Raw genomic sequence first — 21,956 nt, 5'->3', positions numbered from 1 at the left:
ATTATCTTGATTGGTTCATTTTTTTTGTTGACAGTATCTCTGTCAATTTTCAATTTACAGTTTTCTGAACCTCTTAACTGGTAGCAGAATTCCTGTTTACTCTTTGTTGATTGGTATTTTGGAAACTAAAATAATTAAGTCTTGTTGCTTCTTTATTAATATGTAATTTAGCCAATTGATGCAGGGCATTTACAAATATTTGCAGATAAACAAATGTGACACCCATAGTGTAATGGGCAAAAATATATACAAGTACTGTAGTAGAATCACTGTTTAAAACATATACATATGCCTAAATTCTGAAGTTTTACACTGTTTGCAACAATAACAATGGATTATAACAAAACATAAATCAGTCTCTATTTTTCCACAAGTTGCTTATCAGAAGAGAACCTTGTTTTAAGTCTACTGCTTTGAGATGTCAGGGGAATATTGTAATTGTTCACTGGGAAGGTGGTTGCTGCATTTACCAATGGAGAATATGTCTAGGAGCCACTGAACTTGGTTCTTTTCCAAGGTATTGTGCAATTATTTCACAGTGCCTGATTTACTTTAAAGCTTCTTGTTATTGCAGTTTAAAGCTTCAATTTATCCCACATACATCCTGTTTAAAACTGCCTTTCTTCTGTGTGGAACAATGACAATGCATTGCATATCATGATTTTTACAGATGGAAGTTGCATCTTGACTGATTTTGACAGTGAGAATATGCAAAACATATGCTCTTCAGATTTAAGTTGATTCTATGATCAGGAACTAAGCAGTCACTCTGGCTAAAGAAGAATAGTGAATAGTGATCTCACCAGTATCCTTTTTTTGTAATGAAATATTGATCAAAAACTGCGAGGAGTTTGTCAAACTCAATTTTTTTAAATCAACAATCTGTTGTCTATGAAACACACGATCTGATCTACTTCCCATATAAGGAAGAAATGTGTTAAGCTGTTTTACATCAGATTTGATGTCCAATCCAGAAGGTGTTTGAGATCTTAGTAATTGTTCTTTCCACATTTGACAATTTGTTGACATACTAAATGAATTTGATAGCTTGTTCTTGTGGAAAATTGGAACAGAAGAATTTTTCCGCAATGACTGATTTTTGATTTTTGAACTTGTTGATTATTTTCCTGATCTGAGGTGATTGTTAGGATTTTGTTTGCCTTATACTATATTCATTTTGTTGCCCTTTATTGAATCTTTATTGTTGTAAAGATTGTGGTTGTAGAACAGAAAAAAGGAAGCTGTTAAAATATCTGCTACTTTAGATGTTGTTTTCAACATAAAGTTCAGTTTTCCTTTACCAATATTGTGTTTTAATTGAGATCAATGAAAATGGTCCTTTTCCAAAATGACTGAAAAACTTCCATTAGATCTGAGAGTAGGAACACCACCAAAGTAACATTACCAATAAGATTCTATGGTTTTATTGACCATATCAAATATAGCTGTTGTGATGTCATGCAAATAGGTTTTCTTTGCATTGGAGGTATATTTACACCAGATCCAATATATTGTGATCTGACTCTATCCCAATTTGTTTTTTCATGATTAAAATTGATAAAACTTCTTAGTTGCCAAGTAAATCATGTACTTCTTTCTAAATCCATTGAACTAAAAAAAATGTAAATAACTTAATTGTTAGGGTTCTAAAATTTAAAATTCCAATAACAATTTTTAATAATAATCTTTTGATCGATTTGCTTAAAGCCAGTTTCTGAGAAATGTTCTTGTTTGTTATTGCTTACTCTCTAATAACTTTGTTATTGAGAAGGTAGTTTTGAAATTGTTACACTTCTGTCAGAAGTCTTAACTCTCTTTCCCAACTTGGTATGTCAGTGGAAATTAAACATTTTTCCCTCCAAGGGATGTCTGGTAATTGGCTTTTATATCAATGAGTTCTTGATTGGGATTTACTTTATTGGCTTTTACTGGCCCGACTCACCAAATTTTCAAAAGTTAAAGCTTGGACACTTCTAAAAACAGCAGTTTTTGGAAAATCATCAAGCAAATTATAGTTTGAAACATATATAGTGAAGGCAAAAGGGTGAAATATTGTGGAAAATAATTAAGAAAATATTATTAGAAAACATGTTCTAACAATAATCAACTAATTAATTGTAATTATGACATTTAATAACATTCTGAGAATGTAATTTAGTCTCAGGGACAGCAGCAGTAATAAGTCATGTTACCACTAAAATCGGATTGCACTTGATTGAAAAATGTCTTAATTTTTATTGGAATTTCTAACAGCACTCAGGAACAAAAAGTTTAAATTTTAGACTAATTTCAATGATTGCTAGTTCTGGAAAGTCCCACAGCACATCCCGTTGCGAAATCTTGACTGAGGTTGGAAAACCTCAGGTTTTCCTGATAAAATGGTCATGCCATTGTGCTCAGTTTCAGAATTGTAATGATGCTGAACGCTAACAGCAAACCAACAAACCCAACCCCAGAAAATCCAGCCTATAATTTTCAGTGGCCAAAGAATAGATAATTATCTGTCACTAAAGTATTAAACCTAGTCATGCGAAGAAGTGCAAAGACTGAGTAGAACATTCTTCCTAATCGTTTACTTTCTTAGCTATAAGCTTCTGCTTCTAATATTGTTTCAACCATGATCAAAACTGACCATATTCATGCTACATTTTACAATATAACAGCTAAACTGTATTACAAACCATAGCAATAAATTATTTAGTGTCTTTAGTGTTGAAAAATCTCTAAAGACCTTTTCCAATGCACTTGATAAAAAATGCTGAGCCAAAGAAATATTAAGTGACATAATCAAAATCTTGGTCAAAAAGATTAAAGAAGTTTGGTTTAAAGAAAGTGAAGAAGTTGCTGAAAAATGCGGTTTAAGGAATAAATTCTGGTTATGGAGTCTAACAACTAAAGACAGTGTTACTAATCATAGAATCCCAATAGTGTGCAAGCAAGACATTTGGCCCTTCAAGACCACAGTGGCCCTCCAAGTAGCATCCCACCCATACCTATCCACATACCCTATCCTTGTAATCCTTGGTAATCCACATAACCTGCACATCCTTGGACATTATGGGTAATTAAGCAAGGCCAATTCACCTAACCTGCACACCCCTGGACACTATGGGCAATTAAGCAAGGCCAATTTACCTAACCTGCACATCCCTAGACACTATGAGCAATTAAGCATGACCAATTCACCTAATGTGCAAATCTTTAGACTGTGGGAGAAAATTGGAGCACCTGGAGAAAACCTATGCAGATTTGGGAAGAATGTGCAAAATCCACACAGATAGTTGCCTGAGGCTAGAATTGAATCCAGGTCCCTGGCACTGTGAGGCAGCAGTGCTATTCACTGAGTTACAGTTCTGCTCAATCCTCCAACAAAGGGGGCTAAATGAGCATGTGAGGTCAGAATCAAAGAATTGAGAGTTCCAGGGAGTGGGTGAACAATGCATGTGGGATTAAAGTCATGAGGGACAACCTTTTATCAGAGATGATGAAGTACAAGATCTCATATATGTCAGTGAGGACAACGTGGAAGGCTGAGCAGGATTTAGTTCAAGTGGAGTAGAAGTTGAAGATGTTGGATGAGCTGAAGTTCATGGAAATTTCAAGTTGGGTAGCTGGTTTTAATGTAATCAAAGCTGGAGTGCAGCAAAGTTGGGTTGTTGGTTTCACTAGCATACAAACTCTTTTAGGATAGAATTATATGACAGAGATGAAAAGTGGGCACATTTTGTTTTGGAGAACATGTATGTCCAACACAGCACAGATAAGTGAAAATTTTGTGAAAATTATTCCTATGTTCTTTTTGCTGAAAATTAAAAGAGATCTTAATGTTGTGACTCCTTGAACAAATTTAAAAGAAAATAAATTGCCAACTTTTCTTTCAGAATCTTTGTACTTATTCTTCCTGTATACTTTGCAGTCTCTTTCAGTACTTTGGTGCAGTAAGTATTCTTACTCACAGACCTTGGCAAGATGTTTTAAGATCTATTGTGAGTTTTGTTTTTGGCCCAAGTCCATATAATCAATCATCAAGGCACCAGACACAAGCTGTTTGTAAGGCAACAGAGACAGGCTGGAACAGCAGCAAGGGGAGTTTAAAGTTAAAACTGGCCAAATTTGAGAGATTTATTGTTATAACTTTGAAATCAATGTCTAACACAAGTAAGTTAAAGGACACAAGGTTATGTAAACGACAGGACTTCTCCAAAATCTGCTCCTGTTAAGTGGTTGCTCTCATCCTGGCTTCAGAAACAGCAAAATCATAAAAACGTGCCATTAATTGAAAGTTCATATTTATTGTCAGAAATGATTAAAAAGTGCACAAAATAAAGTTAAGTAAAACTTGAACTCTTTCTTTCCCTCATGTGAATATATGGAGTGATTTCACAGAAAATATAACTCACAGAAGTCTTATGCTACATTGCCTCAACATTACAGTAAATTATTTACATTGAGAAGATTTAAATTTAATTATCTTTTGTCTGGAACATTAGTTGTTCTAAACTGAAATGTTGAATTAAATCCTTCATCTGATGTCAGTGTCTTAAAACTTGTAAAGAAGGAAGTTGTCCAGAGGTCCTAATTCTAATCAATGTTGAGAGATCAGATTTGATACTATGGGATGCATTTTACATTTTGTCACAAGCAGAGAAGAGGAAAAGAGATACCCTAGTTTTATTGTCCCTCCTTACTCAAATGTGGATGACAATGTTAACTGTTTTATATGTGTTACAACATAATGGTCAAATCATCTGATGATGCATCATTGAAAGTTACTGTTACTGTTACTGTTGCAACTGAAAGCTAGCAAACCATTCTGTTTTTCAGGATTTTAAAATTCCCACCATTTCTTGCTCCCACTGATCTTCCAAGTGTCTTCCAAGCAAACATCATGATTACAAAAGTTGCATCCCTATTTCCAAATACCGCCGTGGCCTTATTCCACAATATCTTTGTAATATCCTCCAGACTCACAACCTTCTGAGATATCTGACATCCTCTAATGCTAGCCTCTGGAGCATGCCTGATTTTAATCAATCACCATTAGTTGTTTGCTCTGAAACTCTGGAACACCCTCCCTACACCTCTCCACTTCATTTTCCTTCTTTAAGGTTTTCTTTAAAACCTACCAAGTACATTTTCGTTTTTTTTAATGCTCCTGTAAAATATCAAGGGGCAATTTATCATGTTAATGATGCCATGTGAAGTATAAGTTGCTGTTGTTTGTTCAACATTAGATTCTAAGAATGATTGAAATATAGAAAGATTGGCATTTATGTAGTAACTTCCACAACTTCAGGGTGTGTCAAAGGACTTTACAGCCAATTCAATTGTTTTTGCCATGTAGCTACTATTGCAACATAAGAATCCCATAGACTTTGCATCGCAGGCTAGCACAAACAAGAATTTGAGTTTTCTTTTATTGATGTTATTTGAGGAATAAATATTGGTTCAGACACTGGGAGATAAGTCAAACAAAACAAAACTCTAAATGCTAAACATTTGCAATAAAAACAGAAAATGCAGGGAATACCCAGCAGGTCAGGCAACACTTGTGGACACAGAAAAAGAGCTTAAGGGTGGAATCCGATTGGAGTCAAAACATTGTGGACTAAGGTGAGATTTGTGGTAAAATTGAATGAGACCTCCAATATCCACTGTTCAACATTGGGTGTATGTAGCCAAAAATACATAAAGTTCAGTCCAATATATCAGGTCAATGAACTTCCATCAGAGCAAATTAAATCTCTGATCTCTTCAAAAAAACATTGTTGAATCTTTTACACTCACTGGATAGGTTTCAATATCTCATTCAAAAGATGACTTCCCTGTTTTGCAGCACTCTCTCAATACTACAATGGAATGTCAGCCTAGACTGTTTAAGCATAAATCTCTGGAGTGGGTGCCTTTGGAGTTTGTGGTTTACATTTGTTTGTTTGTGTCTTATGTGTATGTATAAGATATAACAATTTTGTAGCTGCAGGGATAAAATATTGCAGGATTTGCAGAATTTTTTTATTTTGAGAAGTTAAAATACATTAAGTTTAGAATGAAGTTGTAAACATTAACCATGATGTTTTCCTTATTATCCCCCAAGCAAATGGACTGAAGGGTCTGTTTCCATGCTGTACATCTCTATGACTCTATGTCATTAACATACTTCTTGATACACATAATTCAGAAATAAACATTTTCGGGCTCTATTAATTTTTATTTGCATTCTGTTTGGATATGATTTGAAGGTGTGATTTATGACAGTTTATTTATTGGCCACTATTGTGTGATGAGTATCCTGATTGTGACACTACTGCAGGCTTGAATCTATTCTTTCCCCATTATGTTGTGGAGCACATGGAAGCTAAACTCCTTCAGAACTGAGAAGTGCTCTACAACCCCTGTATTCTGCACTGTATGCATAAAGGCAATAACTACTTCTTAAAACATTCTTAGGGGTGGATTTATGTGAAAAAAAATGTGAGGTGTGGCTATTTTAATATCTGGAGGGGCATGGTCAACTTGTAGTAATATATGAATGAGTTAAACTTTCTATTTTAAATGAAAAATCCCATGGATCACTGATTATATTTATTATCCTGGGATCTGGGAGGGGAGTCAAAAGTAACTTTTTTTATAGTCTATTCATGGAATGTTGGTTGGGTCAGCATTTATTGCCCATCCCTAATTGCTCTGGTGAAAGTGGTGGTGAGCTGATTTTTTGAAATGCTCCAGTGCTTGATGAAGTAATGTTTTGGTGAAAGACTAGAGCATCAATATGCAGAAAGTAACTCTCAGAATCATAGAAATTAACAGTACTGAATAAGGTGCATCAGCCTTGTGTCAGTGAATTGAGTGATGATACTACAGTTCAGTTTTACCATCATCCTGTAGATCAATGGATTGTCAATACCAGTGCACAAAGGCAGCCCATTGGAGATGAAGGCTAATGAAGACATTACTGAACAGTAAAGAAGGTTAACTCAGAGTACAATGGGACCTTGACTGGAAGTGCCAATGGGCCAAGGATTGGCAGATTGCAGCAATGCGAAGTGCTGAATTTTGGAAAGGCAAATCAGGGTAGGACTTATACACTTAATGGCAAGGTCCTGGGTTGTGTTGCTGAACAGACAATCCCTTGGAGTGCAGGTTCATAGCTCCCTTAAAAGTGGAATTGCAGATAGTTAGGATAGTGAAGAAGCATTTGGTATGCTTGCCTTTATTGGTCATTAAGTATAGGAGGTCATATTGCAGTTGTACAGGACATTGGTTAGGCCACTACTGGAATACTGCATGCAATTCTGGTCTCCCTGCTAATGGAAGGATGTTATGAAACTTGAAAGGGTTCAGAAAAGATTTCCAAGAATGTTGCCAGGTTTGGAGGCTGAATAGACTGGAGCTATTTTCCCTAGAGCATTAGAGGCTGAAGGGTGACCTTATAGAGATTTATGGGATGATGAAGGGCATGAATAGCGTAAATAAGCAAGATCTTTTCCATGTGGTGGGACTGTCCAAAACTAGAGAGCATAGGTTTAAGATTTAAACGTGATTTAAAAGGCAACTTTTTCACGCAGAGATTGGTGCGTGTATGGAATGAGCTGCCACAGGATGTGGTGGAGGCTGGAACAATTGCAACATTTAAAAGGCATCTGGATGGGTATATGAATAGGAAAGGTTGAGAGGGATATGGGTCGGGCACTGGCAAATGGGATTAGAATAATTTAGGATATCTAATCGGCATGGACAAGTTGTCCAAAGGGTCTGTTTTCATGCTGTACATCTCTATGATTCTATGACTCTGTAAATCATTGTGTATCGCTTGTATTAAACATTTACTGTAAGACTAATAGAAAGTCAATCCTCTGTTCAGTTCTGCAAAATGCTAGTAGAAACAAGAAATCATAAAAGCATCCAAGACATTTTTGTGAATCGAATATACTTTTTAAAGATATTTTGCTGATTTTCTTCCAGTTTTAATTAAAATGTTTTGTTGAAAGAGATTCATGGCACAAGGTCCACCATGGCCTGAAATGACTTGTCTCATGTAATCATCTGCTCTTCTGCTCTCTAGTGTCCTTTTCATAGGCTCACATGGCTGGTGAGGTGCAAGTGCTAATCACTTTTGTGACTTTCCAACATGCAGTTTGCTAAGACCATAAGTAAAGTCTAGCCACACATCACTTTAAATGGTGCAAGCCAGGGACTGTCATAATGTGGTGCTCTACCATGGCAATACCCTGTTTAAGGCTCATGGGGAATCACTAATTAATCTCCCTGTGGACCTCCTCAAGTATGGGATGGGTCTGCAGAACTGTGTGTCCTGGGCTTGGACTAACCTATGTACACCATGTATAGTGGGTATATTTTGGTGTTCAGCATTAAATGCTGTTCCTTTCCAGTCAGGCTTCCTGAGTTAGCACAACCATCATTACAGAAATGGCCCAGAAAACAAATCTTGCTTATTTCATGGACAGGAACGTGGATGTGCTGTTGAATGGGTGGTATAATGGCTGGCAGTCCTTTTTCCTGTCAAAGGACTATCAAAAGAGATTGCCTCACTGGATATAGCCAGCCTGGATGCAGTTTGTGACCCAGGTCAGTGTTGTCTGTCCTAAAGGAAGATTGGCTGCACAGGAAGATGATCAATGATCTTCTGTGTCCTGCAAATGCCACCATTACCTCAATGATACCTCACATTCACAGAATCACCACTTATTCTAACTTTGCTGCAGCACCCATCACTTACCAAGATTAAGAGACTACAACTTTTCCTTTGCCTAATTTATGTCTACTCAAAAGTTCTCACCCTCCTCATCCTTCTAAATTAATAAGTTTTCCTAACCCCATGCACTTCCTGCTCCCTCACTGGGGCACCTAATCACATCTATCACTCTTGCATCTCCATTACCTGCAGTTCCACCATATTCAAGCTCATCCTTTGTCTCACTGTAAGACAATATGGGCAATCCCTAAATCGATGTCTCGATAATATCTTGAGTGATCAATCTCTAATACACAGACAAGTTTTTACTTGACCTGCAGGAATGACCATGGCCAAATGCTCTGATTGGAATTGGACAAGACTCTTGACTAACAATGGTGGTACCTCTGAATGATCGTAGTCCCCATTGATCCACTAAGAATTGCTCTCCTTTGACTTTCTGACATGGTAATTTGTTTAAACATAGTGTATTTGCCATGATAAGCTGTTGGTACATAACGCAGGAATGATATTGATGTAATTCATGCCAAATAGCAGGATAACAACTCATTCTCTTTTCAGTGCTTTCCACTGTATAATGCAGTGGCCTCTCCCTCTGTGCTGAAAGGCAATGAATGCCACATCAGCTGGCAGCGTCCAAGGCTGAAACATTCACAAAAATCTTCGGCCAGAGTGCGAATGAATGATTCAACTTGGCCTCCTCCAGTGGTCCCCAGGATCAGAGATGCCAGTCGTCAGCCAATTCTATATATCTAGAAATGGTTGGAGGCAATGAATACTGCAATGGCTATGGACTGTGAGAATATTCTGGCAACAGAACTTGCCGCACTCCTAGCCAAGCTGTTCCAGTACAGTTACAACAGTGGAATCTACCTTCAAATGTGGAAGATTGCCCAGGTATATCCTGTACATAAAACTAAGACAAATCCAACCTGGCCAATTACTGCCCATCAGTCTCCTCTTAATTGTCAGTAAAGTGATGGAAGATGTCATCACTAGTGTTATCAAGCAGCACCTACTTAGTAATATCTTGCTCAGTGACATCCATTTTGGAATCGTCCAAGGTTATTCAGCTCTTGACCTTGTTACACCTTTGGCTCAAACACAGACAAAAGAGTTAAATTCCAGGGGTGAGGTGAAAGTGACAGCCCTTGACATCAAGGCCAGATTTGACTAAGTGTGACATTAAGGAGCCTGAGCAAAACCAATCTCAATGGTAATCAGGGAGCAAACTCTCTGCTGGTAGGAGTCATACCTAAACCAAAGGAAGATGATTGTGGTTATTGGAGGTCAGTCATCACAGCTGCAGGATATCTCTGCAGGAATTTTTCAGGGGATAGTGTCCTAGCCCCATCCATCTTCAGCCGCTTCATTAATGACCTTCCCTTTGGCATCAGGTCAGAAGTGTGTATGTTTGTCAATGATCACACAATGTTCAGCAACAATCATGATTCCTCAGATACTGCAGTAGTCCATGTTCAAAAGCAACAAAATCCAGTGTTGGGCTGAAACTGGCAAGTAACATCCATGCCACATAATTGCTCAGTAATGATCATCTCCAATAAGAGACAATGTAACCATTGCTCCTTGACATTCAATGGTGTTGACATTCCTTGACATTCAATTGACCAGAAACCCAACTGGACTCGCCATATAAATACATTGGCTTCAAGAGCAGGTCAGAGATTAGGAATACTGCAGTGTGTAACTCACCTCCTAACTCCTCATTACCTGCAAGGCCCAAATCAGGAGTGTGATGGAATACTCCTCACTTGCCTGGATGAGTGCAACTCCAACAACACTCGAGAAGCTTGGCGGTATGTCTATTCAAGAAGAGGTTAATTTGGGAACAAGCAGACCCATTAGGGACCAAAGGGGCAACCTATGTGTAAAGCCACAGGATATTGGAAGGATGTTAAATAAACATGCCAAGAGATATTGGAGGCTCTTGTTAGGCTTAAAAATGGATAAATGCCCTGGCCTGAATGAATTGCAATCTAGGCTGTTGTGGGAGGTGAGGTAAGAAACTGCAGGGGCTCTGACAAATCTTTAATTCCTGTATGGCCACAGCAAAAGTGTCAGAGGACTGGGGTATGGTTAATGTATATCCATTTTCCACAAGAAGATTGATAAAGATAAACCAGAAAATTGTAGACTGGTCAGTTTCACGTCAGTGGTAGAAAAACTATTGGAGAAAACTCTGAAGGAGCAAATTAATACTATTTGGAAAGACATGGGTTAATTAGGGATAGTGAGCATGACTTTATTAGAGGGCAGTCATGCCTAACAAATTTGTTAAACATTTTGAAAATGTGATCAAGTGTGTTGATGAGGGAAGTTGAGTTGATGTAGTTTGTATGAATTTTAGCAAAGCTTTTAATAAGGCCTCACCGAGAAGACTGATTGCAAAGGTTAAAGCACATGAAATTGAGGGAAACTGGGTGAGATGGATCAGAAGCTGGTTTAGTAATCGTAATGGTAGAAGGTTGTTCAAGTGACTGGAGACAGGTGTCCAGAGATGTACAACAAGGATCAGTACTGAACCCTTATTTTTTGTTTTATATATATAAATAACGTAGATGAAAATATGTTACGAGGAGTATGGACAGAGTGAATAGAGAGCAGCTGTTGTTCTTGGTTGAGGTGTTATGGGGGGGAAAAAAAAAATTTTCAATCAGCTGATTGTGGGAATCTGGAAGGTACTGCATGGGTGGGTAATGGAGGCCAGAAACCTTACAAACTTTAAGAAGTATTTGATCAGCACTTGAAATATCATAACATTAAAAGATTTTGGACAAGTGCAGGAAATTGGGATTAGCACATCTTTAGTGGTAGTTCTTTTGGTGCAGACTAAATGAGCTGAAGGGCCTCTTCTGTACTGTGTGAATCTATGAATCATTCAGGTCAAAGCAGCCCACTTAATTACGATCACATCCACAACCATCCACTCCATACACCATTGATGCTCAGTAGCAGTGGTGTGTACTACCTACAAGATGTGCTGCAGAAATTCACCAAAGATCCTTAGACCACATCCAAACCCTCGACCATTTCCATCTAGAAGGATAAGGGCAGCAGATACATAGGAATACAGCTGCAAGTTCCTCTCCAACTTTCCTGACTTGAAAATACATTGCAGTTCTTCACTGTTGCTTGGTTAAAGTCCTGGGACTCCTCTCCTAAGAGCATTTTGTATCTGCCTACAGCACAATGACAGCAATGGTTGAAGGCAGCTCACCACCACCTTCTCAAGGGCAATTAGGGATGGGCAATAAATGCTTGTACCCCATGAGTGATTTTAAAAAAGGAAGCATGAAGTGATTGAATGCTAAGAAAACAATCCTACAACCAGAGCATTAATCTTGTGTAGATGCATGAGATACATGGTTGTCTCTGACTCAAGTTATCCTGGCTGGAGCGTGCAAAAGATAGGTGTCATCAAGCACCAAAGTAAAGTGTAGAAATGCTTAAGGGGTGCTTAACTTGGACTGGCAGCAGATGTGGTGATGTGGTAAGGCTGGTGGTTTTCTGCTGCCACCTTATTTGGATGAAGGGTCAAGGAAGATGGTATCCATGGAGCCCGAAGAGACATTACAGTGAAAGCAGAATTCAGAGAAAGCCAGAGCAAGCAATCAATGAACTGAAGCCATTGGATACCTGCTTTGATTTACTTGTCTGGAATTTGAGCCACCTAGTTTATCAGGGAAGGAGAGGACAATTGGAACTAATGTACAAATAAGGTGAGTTAGGAATTTAATAAGATGCAAATGCATGACAGTTTGGGCATCACTCTTAATAGACAGATGATTGCCATTTATAGCTTAAGACGAATATCAGAAAATGATTTCTCAATGTCAAGATGCCAATTTTCTTTTTTCATACTTGCTTCTATTCCCAGCTTTTTGACATTGTTCATGCCACACCAAAGAGGGGAAGATTCCAAGCAGGGAAGCAATAATGGTTTTGTCAATCAATGTTAGGGTGTAGTCTTCAGACTTTTATTAATATTTTAACAAGACATGCATCAACTGTTAATATTAAACATTGAGCTCTTAAATTGACTGTTTATTTTAATTAGTTGTAGATATCCTGATGAAGAAAGGACTACTTACTACAGACATAAACAATTGGAGTGTCCTCATAAAATATGACAAAGACTCCTTGACACGAATGTAGATATAAACAAATCTAATTAACCTGTCCTTGAAATTCCTGCCAAGGTGAGTCCATTGTGTCCTATCACCGGAATGTCATAATAACTGTATTAGTAAAGAAATAGCATACAATAAAAGTGTATGCCATATATTCAGTCTACACAAGCAGCACTTTAATATCCTCTGCTGCAATGCCTGACTGACAAACCAAAAATACATTTCTTGTATTATTTCCTGCAATAGGCTAGCATTAATCGAGTTTTTATAGATTTTTCCTTTTAGAAAAAAGTAATACTTTATTAAAGTCAGTCTAGTGTCCTCTTCATTCTACTTAAAAATGTTGGCTTTATCTTAAAAATTGGGCCCATTAAATCAGGGGTGATGAGGTGGAGAGAAGTTGTGTAGTGGGTTGACATGAAAATATTAGGATTTGCTGTTATTACCTCACTGAAATTGAATGCACACTCAGAGTGTTGTACATTAGCACAGAAATCCTGTAATTACAACCTCCCACTGCAAAACTGACTGTGCTGCTGCTCTGTCCCATCAGACTGCACATTAATTTTCAAGAACGAGCGTACGAACAGACAAGCTGTCAAAGAATTTGGTCTGACATGTTCAAGTTGGCTGACTAAGATCTGGACATGGAATCTAGGTACTATCTTCACAAAGCCATCAGGGATACTAAGAGCCAATACCAGACTAAATTAGAGTCCCAGGTTAACCACACAAACACACGCGACTCTGTCAAGGCTGACAAAATATAACGGGCTTCAAAGCGAAATCAAGTACATTGCTGACAACAATGCATCTCTCTCCAATAAGCTCAATGCATTCTATGATCATTTTGAATAGAAGGTCAGAGAAATGATGTCAGCTGTCTCGACAGCCTTTGGTGCACCTATACCCCTATCATAGCCATAGAAATCAGATCAGCTTCTTGAGGGTGAACTCATGGAGGGTGCCTGGCCTGTATGGAGGCTCCAGCCATGCACTCAGATGCTGCATGGAATAGCTGGCAGGAGTATTTGCAGATAGCTTTAAGCTCTCCTTCTATGATATGAGGTTCCCACCTGCTTCAACAAGACCACTATCATCATAGTGGCAAAGGAAAATCAGGCAACGTGCTTTCAAGATGACTACTCAGTGGCTCTGACATCCATCATTAAGGAATGCTTTGAAAGGTTAGTAAACTCATCAACTCTAGCCTCCCAGATTGCCTACAATTTGCCTATCATATCAATAGGTCCATGGCAGACACTATCTCCAAGACCCTACAACTCATCCCTGGCACATCCTTCAACACCATAATTCCAACAAAACTCAACTCCAAACTCTGAAACCTAGGACTCTGCTTCCTCTTCTGCAACTGAATCCTCGACTTCCTGACCAGCAAACCATAATCAGTAAGGAGATGACAACACCTTCTCCATAATAATCTTCAATACCAGTGCTCAGCATGACTGTGTGGCCAAATTCAGCTCTAACTCCATTTAGAAATTTGCTTATGACATTACCTTAATAGGTTAGATCTCAAACAATGATGTGACAGAATAAAGAAAGTTAAGTGGCAAGGTGTAAAGACAACAACCTCTCCTTCAATGTCACCAAAACGAAGAAGTTGGTTGTCAACTTCAGGAAGTAGAGTAGAGGATACACTCCTATCTGTAATAATGATGCTGAGGCGGAGGTGGTCCAGAGCTTTAAATTTCTATAAGTAAATATCACTAACGATCTGGTCCATCCATGTCAATGCTACAGTCATGAAGGCACACCTCAATTTCCTCGGAAGGCTAAATAAATTCAACCTTTCCACAATGACTCTTACCAATTGTCATAGATGCACCATAGAAAGCATCCTATTCAGTGTGAATGACAACTGCTCTGCCTAAGGTTGCAAGAAATTACACCAAGTTGTGAATATAGCCCAATCCATCATGAAAATCAGCCTTCCTTCCATTGACTCTCTCTACACTTCCCGCTGTCTTGGGAAAGAAGTCAACATAATCAAAAGCAACCCCCCCCCCCCACCCCCACCCCCACCCCCCCTTACCCCCACCCCACCCTCCCCATCCTGGTTATACTCTGTTCCACCCTCTCCATTGGACAAAAGATACAAATGTTTGAAAGTATATACCACCACATTTAGGAACAGCTTCTTTCCCACTGTTATCAGATTTATGAATGGACCTCTCATATATTTGATCTGATCTTTCTCAGCACCGTCTCTATAGCTGTAACGCTATATTTTACATTCCGCTCTATTACCCTGAGGCACTTATGTAAGGCATAACTTGCCTGGTTATTACGCAATACAGTACTTTTGACTATATCTCAATTCATGTGACAATAATGAATCAAATCAAATCAAATGTATGAATAAGGACCAGAAGTAGGTCATTTAATCCCTCAACCTTGTTCTATCATTCAGTAAGATCATGGCTGATCACATTTTAACTACAAATCTGCATTCCTTCCTCACCTAATAACCTTTCATCCCCTTGTTTAACAGGGATTTGCTCATCACTGCCTTAAAAATACTTAAGGACTCTGCTTCCACCATATTTTCAGAAACAAAGTTCCAAAGGCTCAAGAGAATATGAAATTATAAAAAGCCTAAACTCTGCCTTAAATGGAACATCCCTGATTTTTAAATGGTTGCCTCTAGGTCTAGATTCTCCCATAAGTGGAAGGATCCCTTCCACATTTATGGCCTCAAGATCCTTGGGATCTTGTATGTTTCGATCAAGTCGTCTTGCATTCAAAGTATTATTCTGGTAAATGCTTTCTGAATGCATTTATTTTTTCCCAGAAATAATGAGCCTCGTCTTGTGCCCAGTATTCGAAATGCAATCTCACTGGTGCACTTTTTAAGCTCCCGACTTTTGTATTCAATTCCCCTTGAGATAAATAATAATATGCTACGAGGATTCCTAATTACTTGCTGCACGTGTATACTAGTCTTTTGCAATTTGTGTACAAGCAAACCCAGATCCCTCTACTTCTCAGAACTCTGTGATCCTGCACTTTTTAGATAACATGCTTATTTCTTATTTATTATTCCTTTCAAAATGGACAATTTCCTAATTTCCCACAATTTTTCTATTTGTCAGATCTTTGTCCACTCACTTAAACTATCCATATCATTCTTTAGTGCCCTATGTCCTCTTCACAACTTATTTTATCACCTATCTTTATGTTATGTGGGATTGTGTTCAAATAATGACCAAAATCAGTGAGTAGTGCAAATAACCTCGTTATTCAGCATTCACAGCACAAGTTCGAGGCGGCAGTAGAATCTCGAAATACAGTTCTTACAAGGGCCCCTTTATACACAATTCTTACATATCATTACTATGGTGTTACATTTTCCATCCATAGAACACAAAGGTTTGAAGGGTTGCTGTCCTGGGAGACAGGAGACGGGTTAAAAATGTACGAAATGCTAGCTGCTACATCTGTCCGATCTGCTTGCATAATTAGAGGTGTTAGTTCTTCTGTCTTTTAAATTAGTAAATGTTAGTAAAATACTTGGCCTTTTTCTGGAAATAAGTTAGAAATCATAATAAAAGAATAAAGGATATTAAACTGAATACTGCAGCTGTGTGGTGAGATGTATTTACTATTTGCCTCTATGGGTTTCATTCATTCATGTAATTTCAAGATTTGGCGGTGCCGGTGTTGGACTGGGAAAGTTAAAAATCACACAACACCAGTTTATCGTCCAACAGGCTTATTTGGAGGCACTAGCTTTCAAAGTGCTACTCCTTCATCCGGTGGAAGAAACAGTGCTTGGAAAGCTAATGCCTTCAAATAAGCCTGTTGGATCATAACCTGGTGTGATGCAATTTCAAGTAAGTGCTGTATTATCAGTTAGCTTCTTAAAGGCAAAATGGCCCATTTAAAAGGTATTTTAATGTTCCGTGAAGACTTGGTGGGGATGGTGTTGTTCTGTATGCTGAGGTAAACACTGCTTGTAGCAGGGGCTTAAAAGGTTTGCAAATGCAGTGATGGGTTTGAAAGGGTTGATTTTAAATTTGGATACTGCAGAACTATAGTTTTATGAATAAATGAAAGAAACTGTGTTATAGTAAATAACAGAGGTAAAAACAATGACTGCAGATGCTGGAAATCAGATTCTGGATCAGTGGTGCTGGAAGAGCACAGCAATTCAGGCAGCATGCGACGAGCAGCAACAATTTCTCCTTTGAATCCTCCCACTTCCTCCAGACCAAAGGGGTAGCCATGGGCACACTATGGGCCCCAGCTATGCCTGTCTCTTTGTTGGCTACGTAGAACAGTTGATCTTCCGTAATTACACCGGCACCACTCCCCACCTTTTCCTCCACTACATTGATGACTGCATTGGCGCCACGTCGTGCTCCCGCGAGGAGGTTAAGCAATTCATCAACTTCACCAACACATTCCACCCTGACCTTAAATTTACCTGGACCATCTCTGACACCTCCCTCCCCTTCCTGGACCTCTCCATCTCCATTAGTGACGACCGACTTGACACTGACATTTTTTACAAACCCACCTACTCCCACAGCTACCTGGATTACACCTCTTCCCACCCTATCTCTTGCAAAAATGCCATCCCGTATTCCCAATTCCTCCGTCTCCGCCGTATCTGCTCCCAGGAGGACCAGTTCCACCATAGAACACACCAGATGGCCTCCTTCGTTAGAGACCGCAATTTCCCTTCCCACGTGGTTAAAGATGCCCTCCGACGCATCTCGTCCACATCCCGCACCTCCGCCCTCAGACCCCACCCCTCCAACCGTAACAAGGATAGAACGCCCCTGGTGCTCACCTTCCACCCTACAAACCTCCGCATAAACCAAATCGTCCGCCGACATTTCCACCACCTCCAAACAGACCCCACCACCAGGGATATATTTCCCTCCCCACCCCTTTCCGCCTTCCGCAAAGACCGTTCCCTCCGTGACTACCTGGTCAGGTCCACGCCCCCCTATGACCCACCCTCCCATCCTGGCACTTTCCCCTGCCACCGCAGGAACTGTAAAATCTGTGCCCACACCTCCTCCCTCACCTCCATCCAAGGCCCTAAAGGAGCCTTTCACATCCATCAAAGTTTTACCTGCACATCCACTAATATCATTTATTGTATCCGTTGCTCCCGATGCGGTCTCCTCTACATTGGGGAGACTGGGCGCCTCCTAGCAGAGCGCTTTAGGGAACATCTCCGAGACACCCGCACCAATCAACCAAACCGCCCCGTGGCCCAACATTTCAACTCCCCCTCCCACTCTGCCGAGGACATGGAGGTCCTGGGCCTCCTTCACCGCCGGTCCCTCACCACCAGACGCCTGGAAGAAGAACGCCTCATCTTCCGCCTTGGAACACTTCAACCCCAGGGCATCAATGTGGACTTCAAAAGCTTCCTCATTTCCCCTTCCCCCACCTCATCCTAGTTTCAAACTTCCAGCTCCGCACTGTCCCCTTGACCTGTCCGGACTTGTCCGACCTGCCTATCTCCTTTTCCACCTATCCACTCCACCCTCTCCTCCCTGACCTATCACCTTCATCTCCTGCCCCACTCACCTATTGTACTCTATGCTACTCTAGCTTATCTCTCCACGCTTCAGGCTCTCTGACTTTATTCCTGATGAAGGGCTTTTGCCCGAAACGTCGATTTTGCTGCTCGTCGGATGCTGCCTGAATTACTGTGCTCTTCCAGCACCACTGATCCAGAATATAGTAAATAACAGGTTAGTAAAGGGTTATGAATGAATGAAAGGGAATCCGTTATTAATGAATACAGGGACCTGGTGAGTGAGTTAATAAAGATCACCTTTAATACAATGTCTCAGAACACAATATCTCACAGTTGTCAGTAAATTTGACAACCATATGTTTCATTGCTTTATCTAAATAATTTATGTAAATTGTAAACATTTGATATACCAGCACTAATCGTTTCGGCACACAACTGATTACATCAAGCCAACCCAAAAAAGACCTATTTATGTTAACCTGCTGCTTTTCATTAGTTAGCCCTTCCATCTATGCAAAAATGCTACCACCAAAATGTTACAGCATGAGCTTTTATTTTTCTCAGTGACTTTAGGGATCTTATTAAATGCCTTCTGCAAGTCTCTGTACAATACGTCCACTGGTTTTCTTTTATCCACAGAATGTATTAACTTATTGCAATACTCCAACAGCTTGATCAAACAAGGTTTCCATTTCACAAAACTGTTGACTCTGCCTGATTCACTTGAATGTATCTGAATGTCCTGCTATAACTTCTTTAACAATAGCTTCAAACATGCTTCTTGTGATGTTGATCTAATTAGCCTGGAGTTTCCTGCTTTCTGTCTACCTCCCTTTGTTGGAATAAATCAATTACATTTACTAGCTTCCATACTGATGGACTCTCTCTAATTCAAGGACATTTCAGAAAATTAAATCAATGCATATCTTTCATTCTGGTCACATCAAATACAACAAAAATCAATGAGCGTTTCAGGTTTCCAGCATTCATGTCACTAACACAGTTGATGGTAGGGCCATGGAGAGTGTTTTATTAGATTAGATTAGATTACTTACTGTGTGGAAACAGGCCCTTCGGCCCAACAAGTCCACACCGACCCGCCGAAGCGTAACCCACCCATTCCCCTACATTTACCCCTTTTACCTAACACTACGGGCAATTTAGCACGGCCAATTCACCTGACCTGCACATCTTTGGACTGTGGGAGGAAACCGGAGCACCCGGAGGAAACCCACGCAGACACAGGGAGAATGTGCAAACTCCACACAGTCAGTCGCCTGAGTCGGGAATTGAACCCGGGTCTCTGGCGCTGTGAGGCAGCAGTGCTAACCACTGTGCCACCGTGCCGCCATGCCGCCCAGTGTCATTTAAGAAACATTTAGACAGGTACATAGATGGGATAGGTATGGAGGGATATAGACCAAATGCAGGCAAATGGAACTAGTTTAATTGTGTCAAATAGGCGGCATAGACAGGTTAGGCTAAAGGGCCTGTTTCCATACTGGAGAACTCTATGACTCATTTACTATTATTGTTTGAAACCCCTGAAACGTCATAGCTGGCTCAGTTGGTTACAACTAGGTCTTTAACAGCGATTTGATTATTATCATTTGATGAAGAGCAGAACTGATCCTGAAATATTAAAACTGTAGATTTCTTAAGCTAAACATTTTAAATTTAGTTTAAAAAGGTGTTTCTTCTGAAAATGATAGCTTCAGCCCCATGTGCATGTCCCAACACGTCTGTTGTATCTTGGTCATGTGTGTATATGCAAATCATTTGACATCTTGATGGAATCTCTTCGCATTGTGAATTTTCAATTTAAAAATGTTGTAGCAGTTGCAATACCATGGCACAGTGATAGAAGTGAAATTCTGACAGATTTCTCAGTTAGACCTAATCTGAGGGAAAGCAGTAAGCACCCCTGCTTTGCTCCTGACATCAAAATTCAGGTTATTAACAAATGAAGTACAAACGATAGCACCCAAAATGCAAACTACCCAAAATTGTATTGGTACATCTTTTCAATACATTGGATCCATTTCAGTCACTTTCTAATATATTGTGAGTTAACTGACACAATGCCTAATCCTGTCGTTGTTACAGAAAAGAGAATTGGTCCTTTATTCTTCATGTTTGATAAGGTAAAAAGGATGAATTCTCATTCATTGTTTACAAATGTTAATATAAACCAAATGGTTCTTAAAATAAACAGTACAATGTAATATGTGTTCTGGAGTAAATTCCATAAGCCATTCCTGAAGAAGGGCTTATGCCCGAAACGTCGATTCTCCTGCTCCTTGGATGCTACTTGATCTGCTGTGCTTTTCCAGCAACACATTTTTTTAGCTCTGGAGTAAATGCTGAGAAAGCTTTATTTTTGAACCACTCTTACTGACCTTGAAGCAGTCATATACCAAAGATTTCCACAGAACTTGATGATACATTTATACACAGTGCAGAGAAAGCAAAAGATTAAATAATTCCATTTTGTCCTCCTGTTGGATGACTGGCTTGAATGACCTCCTACCCCAAGAGATGCTCCTGTTGCTCTGCTCTTTAACTAACATCAATTTTCTAAACCTAAATGTCAAAGTTGTCCTTTGCTCTCTGCCTCGGACTTAAGGATTGCTTCCAAGAAAAACATGATTTGATGTCAGAACAACTTCCTAATTCACCAGTGTTTTAACAGAACAGGCGTCCATTTCAGTCATTTACCCCTCCCCTCTGCCCAACAAAATCTGTAGTGTCTACCATCAGTCCTGGATTATGAAACATACTTCACCTTCTGACCCAATACAGCCCCCGATATTTATAATCTGGAGATATTGATGGATTGTCCTCGAGAGCCTTGGCACTGCTTTCTTCTCACCTATTTGAGAGAAGTAATAAAAACTGCAAATTTTATCTTGCTGAGTACACTAATCATTGTCTTCATGTAACAAAATCATGCACTTTAGAACAAAGAACATAACAGCGCAGTACAGGCCCTTCAACCCTTGATGTTGCGCCGACCTGTGAAACCAATCTGAAGCCCAGCTAACCTACACTATTTCATTCTTGTACATATGCTTATCAAATGCCCTTAAAGTTGGCGAGTCTACTACTGTTGCAGGCAGTGAGTTCCACGCTCTCAATACTCGCAGAGTAAAGAAACTACCTCTGACATCTGTCCTATATCTATCACCCCTCAATTTAAAGCTATGCCCCCTCATGCTAACCATCACCATCCGAGGAAAAGGGCTCTCATTGTTCATCCTCTGATCCTCTGATTATCGAATTTGTCTCAATTATGTCACCTCTCAACCTTCTTCTCTCTAACAAAAGCAGCCTCAAGTCCCTCAGCCTTTTCTCATAAGGCCCTCCCTCCATACCAGACAACATCCCAGTAAAACTCTTCGGCACGCTTTCAAAAGCTTCCACATCCTTCCTATAATGCAGCGACCAGAACTGTACAGAATACTCCAAATGCGGCTGCAACAGAGTTTTGTACAGCTGCAGCATTGCCTCATGATTCTGAAACTCAATCCCTCTACTGATCACAGTGCCAGGGACCCAGGTTTGATTC

The sequence above is a fragment of the Chiloscyllium plagiosum genome, unplaced genomic scaffold, assembly GCF_037043375.1.
Source record: "Chiloscyllium plagiosum isolate Xiang-an unplaced genomic scaffold, Cpla_swu_hap1 HiC_scaffold_4, whole genome shotgun sequence".
Lineage (NCBI taxonomy): Eukaryota > Metazoa > Chordata > Chondrichthyes > Orectolobiformes > Hemiscylliidae > Chiloscyllium > Chiloscyllium plagiosum.
This window is presented reverse-complemented; position numbering follows the sequence as displayed.